The sequence below is a fragment of the Oryctolagus cuniculus genome, chromosome 19, assembly GCF_964237555.1.
Source record: "Oryctolagus cuniculus chromosome 19, mOryCun1.1, whole genome shotgun sequence".
NCBI classification, from domain to species: Eukaryota; Metazoa; Chordata; class Mammalia; order Lagomorpha; family Leporidae; genus Oryctolagus; species Oryctolagus cuniculus.
In genome coordinates, this window is record NC_091450.1 from 5,396,344 (window position 1) to 5,408,713 (window position 12,370).

Here is a 12,370-nt window from a genome sequence, read left to right on the forward strand (position 1 = left end):
TTTATATGATAAAAGGAAATAAAAGTAAAAGAAAAAAAGGAAAAAAATATTTTTCAACAATTGAGATAAGGGCTATTCAAACTCATTGGATCTCCAAAATCACTTCATTTTTTTGAGAAACTTAATTAATTTAAAGAAACATTCCAGAGTCATACATCTTTCCAGCACAGTCTTGATGCATAGCTAACATTTAAACAAAATACCTGAAGTTGTTTAAAGGGAATCTATAGGAAAGCATGCTAAAATAACCCAATATTACAGGAAGTTCATGGTAACCACAAAATAGGAAAGAGTGAAAAACTGCAGTATGAAAGACATTTAACCACATGAGAACTTGGTTTGCTCTTTTATTTTTTAAATCTTATTTATTAATTTGAGAGATGCAGAGAGACAGAGGGAACTCACATTTGCTGGGTCACTCCCTAAATGCCCACAATGGCTAGAACCAGGGACCAGGGACTCAATCCAGGTCTCCCACAGAGGCAGCAGGAACCCAACTACTTGAGCCATCACTGGTGACTGTCAGATTCTGCTTTAGAGGTAAGCTGGAATTAGGAGCTTAAAGTAAAGAACCCAGGCACTTTTATGTAAGATACATATGTCTTAAGCCCTAGGTTAAACATTTGCTCCCCAATTTCATATTTTGTTTCAGGAAGAACCTGATGAAAATATGGTGAAGTGACAATTCGATTATTTTCTGTAGTTTCAAAATCTTGGTCCATTGATAAACAAATTGAACTAAATGTTCATTTCTACCTATCCTGGGTAAGATGTATGATAAACATTTTTTAAAGATTTATTTATTTATTTGAAAGGCAGAGTGGCAGACAGAAGGAGAGATTGAGAGAGAATGTTTTCATCCACTGGTTCACTCCACAAATGTCCACAACAGCTAGGGCTGTGTCAGGGTGAAAGCAGGATCCAGGAACTCTTATCTGGATTTTCCATATGCGTGGTTGAAATACAGACACTTGAAGCATTACCTACTGCCTCTAAGGTGTAATAGTAGGAAGCTGGATAGAAGTGGGTAGCAGAGACTCAAACTAGTTGCTTTGATATGGCATTTGGGTGTCTGAAGTAGTGACTTGATGCAATGTGCCAACATGCCTAACCCAAATAGACTCTTGAGTATAAGATATAAGTTCAGGAGACAGGATATATTACACCAACTGCTTTAACAAAGCATCACGTACTAGGCTTCACCGTTTTGATATTGCCCTGAGAGCATGTGTGCTGCATTCTGCAGTGTTTGTATCATTGAAAGCTTACTATTTTTCTTTGCACAATAATTTTTCATTAATATATAATTATTTATTGGAGAGACCAAAGAGACAGGCAGAAAGGGCTTTCATTCACAAATTCTCTTTTTCAAATGCCTTCAAAGACCAGACCTGGACTAGCTAAATCTAGGAGCTGGTAACTCTTTCTGGGTCTCCTAAATGGGTGTCAGGAACCCAATTACTTAGGACATAACTGCTGCCACCCAGGGACTGCATTAGCAGAAAGATAGCATTGGGAACTGAAGCTGGGACCAATTAACCAGGTACTTTGGTATGGGATAAAGAAGTCTTAACTGCTAGACCAAATACCTGCCCTGTTTTTTAAGTCATAGTCTAATTTACACTCAATTGCTCCTTTTTCATCTTAAGGATTTTTTTAAATTTTTATTTCTTTATTTATTTCTTTATTTATTGTTTTTGACAGGCAGAGTTAGACAGTGAGAGAGAGAGACAGAGAGAAAGGTCTTCCTTTTCCATTGGCCCACCCCCAAAATGGCTGCTACAGCCAGTGCGCTGCACCGATCCGAAGCAGGAGTCAGGTGCTTCCTCCTGGTCTCCTGTGCAGGTGCAGGGCCCAAGCACTTGGGCCATCCTCCACTCCCTTCCCAGTCCACAGCAGAGAGCTGGAGTGGAAGAGGAACAACAAGGACAGAATCTGGCACCCCAACCAGGACTAGAACCCTGGGTGCCAGTGCCGCAAGAGGAGGATTAGCCAAGTGAGCCCGCTGCACTGGCCAGCTTAAGGATCTAAGAGTCTTGAGAGATGCCATTGGTCATGGAACCATCTCCATGATCAAGACCAACAACAGTTAACCTCCAGCCCCACATACACCCCACACAGCCACAAGTCTGCTTTCTGTCCTATAGTTCTGTCTGTAGTTTCTGGGAATATCAGTGGCTGCACACAGTCCATAGAAACTGACATCTGGTTTCCAATACTTTGTAGAGTACAAGGTTGCTATGGGTAAAAGTTGTAGAGTGTGGGCTTTTAGCTTAAAGGTTGAGACAGCTGCATCCCATGTCAGAGAGCTTGGGTTTGCTTCCTGGCTCTGTGCCTCCTGACTCAAGCTTCTTGCCAGTGACACCCTCAGTGGCAGTAGTGATGACTCAAGTAATCGGGCCTCAGCCACGCACATGGGAAACCAGAATGGAGTTTTTGGTTCCTGGTTCCAGTCTGGACTAGTCCTGGCCATAGACGCCACTTGGGGAATAATCCAGCAGGTGGAACGTTCTCTCTATGTGTCACTAGGCCTTTCAGACTTCAGAAGTCAATTTTTAAAAATAAGAAAAATCCTAAAGTTCCAAAACAAAACAAAGCTGGATATTCCATGGCCAATGAAGTTAACCCAGAATTAATTAGCATGCCTGCTTACATTACTAGCTTTAGTAGCAGTCTTGAAGATGTTTTGGGATTTCCTATATGGATGAGTGAGAGTTTTCAGGGCTGGCATGAGGTAGCAGGTTAAGCTTCGGCCTACATTGCTACTATCCCATATTGGAATGCCATCTGGAGTCCCAACTGTTCTGCTTCCAATCCACCTCCCTAGTAATGCACCTGGGAGGGAGCAGGTGATGACCCAAGTACTTGAACCCTAGCCACACATATGGGAGATCCAGTTGAAGTTCTGGGCTCCTGACTGCAGCATGACCCATTGCTGGTCATTGTGGTTATTTGGGATGGATGGAATGTCTCTCACCATGTGTGTTTCTCCTTTTTTATTTCATCTGCCATTCAAATAAAATCAAAATAAATTTTATAAAGTTTGTTTTTTCCTTTCCAGCATATTTGCTTTTGTTTGTTCTAGAATAACAAACAAAAAAATTCCATTATGTGAGTGAATAGAAGAGTTGTCTGTACATTGTCTTATTCTAGCTCTTTCTAGAGTTTTCTCTTTGCTTTCAGTTATTAGAATTGTGACTGGCCATACCTCATGTATTGCTTGTTTCTTTGTAAGATCTGATGATTAATTCCTGCATAGATGCTTCATTATTACTTATGATCAAATTAAAATTAGAATACTAGCAAATATGAGAAATCCTTGAAAGTTCACAAAATATCCACATTATGAAAAAATTATGAGTACATTTCAACACAATCCTATTTTCCCACCTGACTTCAAGGGCCTAAGGACTTAGGCCATCTGCTGCTTTCCCAGGCACATTAGCAGGTAGCTGAGTGAGTAAAAATCCTCACAAGAGTGACCATTCTGGGCCCTGGCTTGGTCATGGATTTGTAGGACTCCTGTGCACTGTAAGTCATAAGCATGCTGACCTCTGGCTTGGGGACTTAGTGAGTGAGTGGTGTAGGGGTCTGCTTAGGGACTGTGCTCTGGAGGGCACATCACTGGGTGTTAGGAGTGTAGGCCCTTCAGTATGTATCAGGAGGCTGAAGGTGCTGAGCTGCCTGGAACTGCAGTATGGGATGGGAGCTTTTACACTAAGGGGAGGGACAATTTGGGCCAGATCCAGAGAGAGGGAGGCCTGCTGAAGACTCCTTCACCAGCAGGCACAAGACTTTCCAGTTTCCTGAGAGGGTCAGGGTAGTTCTGAGTAAAGGTATTCCACAACTATCCCAACCTACATTTGGTGGAATGAATTTGAGGAGGGCAGGAAGCTGTTGCCATCCCTCAAGTGGAGATGACCCCATATCATGTGCCAGGTAGGCCTTTGTAGCAAAGGCTGAGGTGATTGAGCATGACTTGCAGGCTGACATATAGCCACTGGACATGGCCCACTTCTGCTGTAGAGTCAAGGCCTCAGCAAGCAGATGACTGGCTGCTTCCCAAGCAGTGGGTGGAAGCAGTTCACCCACCATGTGCTCAGGAGAGTGTGTGGGATCCTGTTCCCCACACCCAGGACAGATAATGTCAGCCATACATCTCTTCCTGCACACTGAGTTCCACATGCTCACATTGTTGGGGAATCTGCTGCTGGTTTCTCAGACACATTAGCAGGGAGCTGGATTGGAAGTGGAGTAGCCAGGACTAAGACCAGCACTCATACAGGATGCTGGCACCACAGGTGGTAGGTTAACCCAGCCAGCCACAACAACAGCCACAGGCCCTTCCTTGTGAGAGCACCTTAAGAAGGTACCATATTATTCTGAAATTAACATCTGGGTGTTGGACAAAGTTGTAACACTTGTGCAACCTTTTGACACTTACACCTAGGATGAATTGCCCACACTAGGCCATCAGCCTTTTCATTTCTTTATCAGTTTTTTTAAGAAGGCACCATCTTAAAAGCAGAGAGTGAGACCTTCTCAGTAAATCTGCTGGGCCTTATCTTAGACTTCAAAGCCTCCGAAACAGTGTGAAATCAATTTTTGTTCTTTTTTGGTTACCCAAGCCAGGGTCTTGTTACACTAACCTAAGAAAAATCCTGGAATTACTTTGCTTTCTTTTCACCTTTTGAAACACAGGTTTGGAGACTATAGATTTCACAGTTTCTTGTTTCTTTGTCTTCAATTCTGTACTACATCAGCCCACTTCCTTTGTAGTCCTCCAGGGTTTCTGAGGAACAATCTGATGATGTACTTCAGGGTAAATTATGAAAGACACTTCCCACTCAACTCTCCGAATATGAACAATGTAATGTACCTGATGGTGCCTTGGGCAACGTGACATTTTGTTGTAATGTCATGATGCCAATCAAGTGGTAACAATGTGTTGAGCCCTATCATGTTACATATTTTGAGTGTAGACTTTAGAAGGTCTATAAAAGCCAAGAGTTATTACAAAATTTTAAACTAAAAATGCAAAGTCCATTGAAACAGCATATAGGTATTAATGTCTCATAAACTAAATGTCAGTCTCTAGCACCACTTTAGGAAAAGCTTTTGGTGTCCTTTCTCTCTAATCCAGTAGAAAGTTTCTTCAGAAAGCCACTGTGGACTATTGCCAAATGTGATTGGTCCTGACATCAGGAGAACCATTGTTATGTCATTCCAACTGCCTAACAGCTCCCTGGCTTGGCCTAGGTCCTTTTCAGTTGGCCCAGGAAGCTCTTTGGAGGCAGCCTGAGGACTTGGATGACATTACTGGTTTTCAATTTTCTTGTCTTTGTATTCTTGTTTTGTCTGTCTGGTTTATTTGTTTTTTTTTTTTTTTTTTTTTTTTTTTTTTTTTTTTAGTACATTGGTTCTTTTTTTTTCTATTTTGTTTTGTTCTTTTTTCTATTTTTTCAGTATCTTTGCCTCTCCCATTTTTACTTTGTATTCTTGTGTATTTATTTTCCTTAAATATTTTTCAATCCCTTTTTGTTTTTTATGTCAGCCTCCTGATACATACTTGTTTTTTATTGTATTTTGTTGTTTTCATTGTATTTTGTTTGTATTTTCAGCGTATTTTGATTGTTTTCTCATTTTTGATCCTTTGATCTAGACAGGACCATTATAAGACTTATCGATTAGAATTGTTACCATAGTTAACATAGTTGGTCTTGTTTTACTGTACCACTTTTAGCATTCTGTGTGTTTTCTAACATTTAATTATATATTTTGATACAATTAGTTTTAGTGATTAGTATACCATAGTTCATATAGTTGTAAATATTATCATATTGAGTCTTGTTAATTTTTATTTGTTTGATTTTCATTTGTTTCATGGTTTTCATTGTTACCTTAGGTGACTATTAAGTGTTCCTAGTGTACGCTTGTACACCCCCCCGGTGCGGGTGGGGGTGGGGGTGGGTAGCCTCACAATGGAAGGCCTCACAGCCTACAAAAGTGAGGAGGAGGTCCTGGATGGGTACCAGGTCCTCAGGATCACCGGCAAGGGCAGTTTTGGGTGGGTGGCACTGGCCCATCATCTGGAAAGTGGGACCCAGGTGGCTGTGAAGATGATTGCGACAGGTGGCCAGAACTACCGCAGATTCCAGCAGTTCTGTGCAGAAGCAGAAATAATGAAGGGACTGCATTATAAAACTGTTATTAAACTGTTGCAGCTAAGGCACACGGCACAGAGAGGCTACATTTTTATGGAGTATGCAATCAAGGGGAACCTTAGATGTTACCTGACAGAGAGAGGCTGCCTACAGGATGAGGAGACATGCCTGATATTTAACCAAACATTATCAGCTGTGCATTACTGCCACAAGCAGCGCATCGTGCACAGAGATTTAAAGCTAGAAAATCTCCTTCTAGATGACAATCTGAATATCAAGTCGACTGATTTTGGGCTCAGCTGCAAACTGGCTGATGGAGAACACCTGAAATGTTTGTGTGGGGACCCTTCAGTATTGTGCCCCGGAAGAATTCCAAGCTGAGGCGTTCAATGGGTACAAGGCTGACGTGTGGAGCCTGGGTGTGGTCCTGTACACCATGGTGACCAAGTCACTACCTTTTGAAGGGAAGGATTTTGTACACCTGAAGGAAACCATCCTGTCTGGATACTACAGAATTCCCAGCTATGTCAACATTGAGTTTGAGAACCTGTTGGACAAGTTACTGACCTGAAACCCTGAGGAGAGGCCCACAGTGGCAGACATCATGGGCCACCAGTGGCTCCGTGTAGGACATAAAGTACCTGAAACAAGTGAAGCATTTCTGTTTCCTCACCAGGAACAGGAAATATGTGAATTCCCATGGGGCCCAAACTCTCAATTGTGCCTTAAGGAATGGGATGACCCCTTGTCCTCTGTCCCACACTGGATGAAATCCCAAGAGAAGGGCTACAACATGAAAGAAATATATGGACATAGTGAAGTAGAACTTCTATTGTCTGCTCAGGGTCCCGAAGCTCTAAGCTCCCTTGAGGACCTTGGCTTCCAGCTGGACCATAAAGCAGGCTCCCTGCCACCCAAGCTCAAAGCCAGTTCCTTGTTGCCTGTGCTGCATAAGGGCCACACCAAAGTGAAGCCCATGCTTCAGGCCACCCCCGCTTCTCAAAGCTGTCCCATTCTCCAGTGCCTCCCTGGTCACTCAGACTACAATAGCAGAGCGCATGAGTGTGCTCTCTCCAACACTAAATCACTGCTGCTTGAAGAGGAACAATCAGGACAGGATGTCTGCCATCATCCTCCCAGTATGTCTAGCAGTAAGTCCTCCAGGACAGATGATCCCCAACTGGCCATGTTGACAAGGATCCCCACTGCCTGGGCAGCCCTCAGCAAGGACTCTCTGACCTCCCTCTCCACAGTGAGCACCAATAGCAACGAGGATCATCTAGAAGTCAGGAGCTGCTCCCAAGGAGCATCAGAGAAACAGAGCATCCCAGGAATGCAACAGGAGGAGTGGGAGGCAGGGACCTCTGACACTCAGGCTAAAAAGAGCCAAGGTCACCAGGGGGTTGGCAGGAGGATTGTCAAATTCTTCACCTGGATATGTTGTATCCTGTCAGTCCCAGAGGAAAGCCTGTGAGTTCAGAGTAGAAAATGGCATCTCTGTAGCCTCTTGGGAAATGCCCAAGAGGAAGGACCCTTACATTAGAAGTGAACAAATGAAAAGGTAGTCTTGGAATCCTGTCTGAGAAGAGAGAAGGTGAGGAGGTAGTAAGAGAAATTATAGGCAGAGAGGGAATATATTGTCACATTTTTCATATAGTCAGCAAAGTAACATTTTTATGGTTAGGGATCATGACCATTTCCCAAGAGAGAAGAAACAGACATGTGGTGTTCAATTCTGTTCAGAAAATTAATCCATTAATGTCACTCCCCAATGAATCTTCCTGTACCTAGGCCTTATTGGACCCCTTCCTTAGTCCTCCTCCTGGTTAGCAGGAGTATCAGTTTTTCAAGAAAACCTACTTTTGCTTTTGCTCCCCCACCCTCATGACTCATGTTGTGATTATTTATTGCTGTGAGACAAAGAACAGACTCAAATTCCTGCCACATCATTGATGACATGACTTGGATTGACTCAGATCCATTGGAAGGGTGAGTAAAGCAGACTGTTTCTCTGTTTTTTGGAAAAAATTTAATCTCCTACATAGTCATTTTTCTTTTAAAACACCAGGTCTCTTTGAGCCAGTTAAAAACAATTTGTGTGGGCTGCTGATTTTAAGATACAGGGCCTAAGTGGATGGCACTCTTTGTCCTCCCCCCACTATATTCTTTCTTTGATTACCGCCTCCATTATGTGCTCAGGTAGCTCTTTCTGTCCTGTGGACTATGCTCACTTTCTGAGTTTAATTCTCCAAGCCAGAGTTCCTAGTCCCATGGCTGACAAACTCCTGAGACTTCTTGTTGCTCTTAGATGAGAACTGAGGAGCCCACATTGAGACCTAGGTGGCCTCTCCCATTGGACTGCATTGTTGGGTTCCTCAAAGTACTCATGACCCACACATATAGAAAAAAGTCATTTGGCACATCAACTAGTGCCCATAGCTTCCATTTTCCTGCCCATGCTTTTCTTTATTGGGAGGGTCTTTTTTACTGATTCAATCTCCTTCTTGGTTACTCCTCTGTTTAGGTTTTCTATGTTTTCTTGATTCATTTTGGATAGGCTGTATGTGTTCAGGAATCTATCCATTTCTACTAGATTCTCAATTTTTGGCATACAGCTCTTTGTAGGAAACTTTTTAAAAAAGATTTATTTTATTTATTTGAAAGACAGAGATAAACAGAAAGGTAGAGACAGAGAGAGAGGTCTTCCATCCACTGGTTCACTCCTCAGTTGGCCACAATGGCCAGAGCTGCACCGATCTGAAGCCAGGAGCCAGGAGTTTCTTCCAGGTCTCTCATGTGGGTGCCGGGGCCCAAAGACTTGGGCCATCTTCTGCTGCTTTCCCAGACCATAGCAGAGAGCTGGATCAGAGGAGGAGCAGCCAGGACTATAACCAGCACCCATATGGGATGCCTGTGCTTCAGGCCAGGGCTTTAACCTACTGTACCACAGCGCAAGCCCATTTGTAGTAATTTTTGATGATTCTTTTTATTTACATGGCATATCTTGTTACATTTCCTTTTTTCATCTCTGATTTTGTTAATTTGGGATTTCTTCCTCATTTTTTGGATTAGTTGGGCCAATGGTATATCAATTTTTTTCCAAAAATGCATCTCTTCATTTCACTGATTTTTGTATTTTTTACTTTTGGTTTCAATTTTGTATATTCTCTGATTTTAATTATGTCTTTTCTCCTATGAATTTGGGGTTTGGTTTGGTGTTTTTCTAGGCCCTGAGCTGCATTGTTAACTCATTTATTTGGTGCCTTTCAAATATCTTGATGTAGGCAGCAATTGCTATACACTTCCTTCTTTACAATGTTTTTGTTCTTTACTATAAGTTTGATAGGATGTATTTTTTATTTCATTGGTTTCCAGAAACTTTTTGAGTTCTTTTTTGTTTTTTTTCTAATGACCCACTGTTCATTCAGTAATATGTTGTTCAGTCTTCATGTGTTTGCATAAGTTCTATTGATTCTTGAGTTTTTGCTTACCAGCTTCATTCCGTTGTGTTCCAAGAAGATTCATAGTATAATTTTTTTTTAATTTGCTGAGACTTACTTTGTGAAATAGCATGAGATCTATCCTAGAAAAATTCCATGCACTTGAGCCATCTTCCACTGCTTTTTGACCGTAGCATAGAGCTGGATTGGAAGTAAAGTAGCTGGGACTCAAACTGGTGCCCAAATGGGATATCAGTACTGCAGGCATGGTGTTACCTGCTATGCCACTGCACCAGACCCATTGAATGAAATAAATCTATAAAAAAAGAAATTACGAGTTAGAGTACTACATATGTGAAAACTCCTTAGAAAGAACTTAAGTGCTCTTACCATAACCAACTATGTGAGGTGAAGAATACCCTAATTCACTTGATTTAACCATTTCAGAAAGTGCTTCTGGTTTCTTCCCAAAAGTCCACATTGGTCAGGGTTGGACCAGGCCAAAGTCAGGAGCAAGGAGCTTCTTCCATGTCACCCAAGTTGGAGGCTGGGTGCAAGAACTCGGGCCATCTTCTTCAGCTTTCCCAGGAGCATTAGCAGGGAGCTGGATTGGAAATGAAGCAGCCTGGATAGGAACCAAGCCCATATAGGATGCCAGCATTACAGGCTGCAGCTTAACCCATTGTGCCATAGCGCTGCCCTCTGGCAATTGTTTATCGCTTTTATCTATGCTCTTGAGAAACAGTGGTCTTTCTTTCTTTCTTTCTTTCTTTCTTTCTTTCTTTCTTTCTTTCTTTCTTTCTTTCTTTCTTTCTTTTTCTTTGACAGGCAGAGTGGACAGTGAGAGAGAGAGAGACAGAGAGAAAGGTCTTCCTTTTCCGTTGGTTCACCCCCCAATGGCCGTTGTGGCCGGTGCGCTGCAGCCGGCACACCATGCTGATCTGAAGCCAGGAGCCAGGTGCTTCTCCTGGTTTCCCGTGCGGGTGCAGGGCCCAAGGACTTGGGCCATCCTCCACTGCACTCCTGGACCACAGCAGAGAGCTGGACTGGAAGAGAAGCAACTGGGGCAGAGTCCTGGGCCACAGCAGAGAGCTGGACTGGAAGAGAAGCAACTGGGGCAGAGTCCGGCGCCCTGACCGGGACTAGAACCTGGTATGCCGGTGCCACAGGTGAAGGATTAACCTATTGAGCTGCGGCACTGGATGAAACAGTGGTTTTTCTACTTAATACTTGAATTCTTTATTTAGTGGAGGCTTAAGCTTGTGATTATAAAGTTATTTGAAGGTATGTCACTGTAACATTAAAAGATAAATAAGAAAATAAAGAGGGAAGGTGGGAGTGATAGACAGAAGGTAGGGTGGGAAGTATCATTATTCTCATAAAACTATGTATGAAATACATGAAATTTGTTCACCAGATATAAATTTTTTAAAAGTAAAATAAAAATCTGTTGTGTTTTTAAAATAGTTATTTTCATAAAACAGTATATATGAAATTCATGAACTCTTTATAAGTTGTTTTATTATTATTACTGGGCATTTTGTTCTGAAGTTGATAATTCTTTGAACATGTTGGGAAATGTAAATTGGATAAATAGGCCACTTGTGTAGGCTTTTAGGTTTATCTGACTATAGAAGTCAGGCTGTGTTTACTGTTTACAGTAGTAATAAGCAACAGAGGATAAGTTTCCTCTAGTGTCCTTGCTTTTGTCTCCTCATTATTTAATGCACATCTTTGATATTCTTGAGCCCATGAGGCTTTAGACACAGGCCTCAGCTGAATGCCACATTTAACATGGAGCAGCTCTGTGGACGTGGTAAGATCTGGGGAGGATGAAGTGATCATTAGTCCTATGTTTAGATCTCAATTACTTATTGAGCCTGTGTCCTGGGGTTGTAACCTTCTCCTTTGCTTTACAGTGTTCTTTTTGCTTTTTTATTGGAATGAGGAAGAGGGGAGAGAGGTCAAGTTGCTATTTCTCACCACACAGGTTCATGTGATGGGAGAATACAAGTAAAAGACCTGGATGCACTTTGGAGTCAGAGGAGAGAATTGTCAGAGAAATCAATTGTACTACCTGAGGTGCTGGTGAGTGTTACCCACCTGAAAGATGTAGGCTTCCTGCATATCATTCATGTTTATGGTAGGTGGTAACATTTTCATATTAAGGAATAAAATTAAGGATGAAAGGCCCATCATAGAAAAATTGTGAGTTCATCCAGATCTGCTAGATGGTAAGAGGCAAGTCAGGGAATGCAACCAGTCATGCTTGATCTCAAAAGTGTGTTTCCAGAGCCTCTTCCCTGCTTCTTATGAAAGATAGTTCCTAGCCGGCGCCGTGGCTCAATAGGCTAATCCTCCACCTTGCGGCGCCGGCACACCAGGTTCTAGTCCCGGTCGGGGCGCCGGATTCTGTCCCGGTTGCCCCTCTTCCAGGCCAGCTCTCTGCTATGTCCAGGGAGTGCAGTGGAGGATGGCCCAGGTGCTTGGGCCCTGCACCCCATGGGAGACCAGGAAAAAGCACCTGGATCCTGGCTCCTGCCATCGGATCAGCGCGGTGCGCCGGCTGCAGCGGCGGCCATTGGAGGGTGAACCAACGGCAAGGGAAGACCTTTCTCTCACTGTCCACTCTGCCTATCAAAAAAAAAAAAAAAAAAGATAGTTCCTCTTAAGAAAGGAGTCATCACAGGTATTTGGAGTAGTCAAGCAACTGGCAATTTTAGTATTTCTTTTATGGAATCCAAAAGAGTGGCTGGGAGTGGGACA

General features: G+C 42.7%; 1 long non-coding RNA gene across 5 annotated transcripts in view; it reads left to right on the top strand.

The window, feature by feature from the left end:
* The first annotated feature begins 5,447 nt into the window (after positions 1-5,447).
* LOC138847108 (uncharacterized) overlaps positions 5,448-12,370 on the top strand; it is a 66,350-nt gene continuing 59,427 nt past the window's right edge. For 2 of the 5 annotated variants that reach the window (XR_011384714.1, XR_011384712.1), the window contains exons 1-2: positions 5,455-8,153; positions 11,595-11,692. This is a non-coding gene — a long non-coding RNA (uncharacterized lncRNA). Of the gene's footprint in view, positions 11,693-12,370 lie in introns of all 5 variants that reach the window. The other 3 variants (XR_011384713.1, XR_011384711.1, XR_011384715.1) reach the window with 2 other exon arrangements.